Source organism: Orycteropus afer, unplaced genomic scaffold, assembly GCF_000298275.1.
Source record: "Orycteropus afer afer isolate SDZICR_OR568_19922 unplaced genomic scaffold, OryAfe1.0 scaffold00972, whole genome shotgun sequence".
Taxonomy (NCBI): Eukaryota; Metazoa; Chordata; class Mammalia; order Tubulidentata; family Orycteropodidae; genus Orycteropus; species Orycteropus afer.
The window spans coordinates 44833-46233 of NW_006922559.1; positions in this window are offsets into that span (position 1 = coordinate 44833).

Consider the following 1401-nt stretch of genomic DNA (forward strand, 5'->3'; position numbering starts at 1 on the left):
CCAGCTTCATTGGGCTGGAAGCAAGAGACAGAGCTGAAGCCCAAGGTCAAGGGGCTTTCACCCAGCCCCTAGAGCCTAGCACTTTGAACTCAGACTTCTAGCCTCCAATTGTCAGAGAATAATCTCCTGTTTGTTCAAGCCATCCCATTTGTGGTATATTCCTCTCAGAGAGGCACCAGGTAACAAGAACAGATTTCTTGAAGGAAAGAAAAAGCATAAATAGAAGTGAAAACATATTTTAAGTCAAAAACAAACAAAAAACTCTCTGCCATTGAGAAGATTCTGAATCATTGCAACCCCTACTGGATTCCCAAGGCTGAAATCTTTATGCAAATAGAATGTTTCATCTTCCTCACATCGAGAGGCTGGTGGATTTGAAGCACTGCTCTGGTTAACATTCAAATTTCTTACCCACTACATCACCAGAGCTCTTTATTTTAAGTTAAGAGCTGATTATTTACTACAATTAAAGGATAGTGAAACACCTCAAATGGAAAGGAATTGTTGTTGTTGTTAGGTGCGGTCAAGTTGGCTCCAACTCTCGGAGACTCTGTGTACAACAGAATGAAACACTGCCCGGTCCTGCACCAGCTTCACAATGCTTGCTATACCTGAGCCCATTGCTGCAGCCACTGTGCCAATCCATTTGTCCAGGGCCTTCCCCTTTTTAGCTGACCCTCCACTTTACTGAGAAGATATCTTTCTTCAGGGAATGGTTCCTTCTGACAACATGACCAAAGTAGGAGAGATGAGAAATCTGGACATTCTTGCTTCCAGGAAGCATTCTGGCTGCACTTCTTCCAGGACAGATTTGTTAGTTCTTCTGACAGTTCCATGGTATTTTCAACATTCTTCACCAACACCACAACTCAAAAGCATCAATTCTTCTTATCCCTTATTCCTTATCTGGTTTTCATATGTATACAAGATTATTTAAAACACCATGGCTTGGGTTAGGTGCACCTTAGGACTCTGGTGGCATAGTGCCTAAGGCATTTGACTACTAGCCAGAAGGCTGGCAGTTCAAACCCACCAGCCTCTCCTCAGAAGGAAGATTGGGCAATACTTCCATATAGATACCATGTCAGAAACCCAAGGAGGGGTTGCTATGAGTCCAATCAGCTCGATGGCAGTGAGTTTCATTTGGTTTTTAGTTTAGTCTTCAGAGAAGTCTTTGCCCTTCAGTACTGGAAAAAGGTCTTTTGCAGCAGATTTGCCCAGTGCAATTTGTTGCCTGATGTCTTGACTGATGCTTCCATTGGTATTGATGGTAGAACCAAATAATGTGAAATCTTTGATAATGTCAATCTTTTCTCTATTTGCTGTGGTTCTGCTTATTGGTTCAGTTGTGAGGATTTTTGTTTTCATGTTGAGGTGTAATCCACATTGCAGACTGCAGTC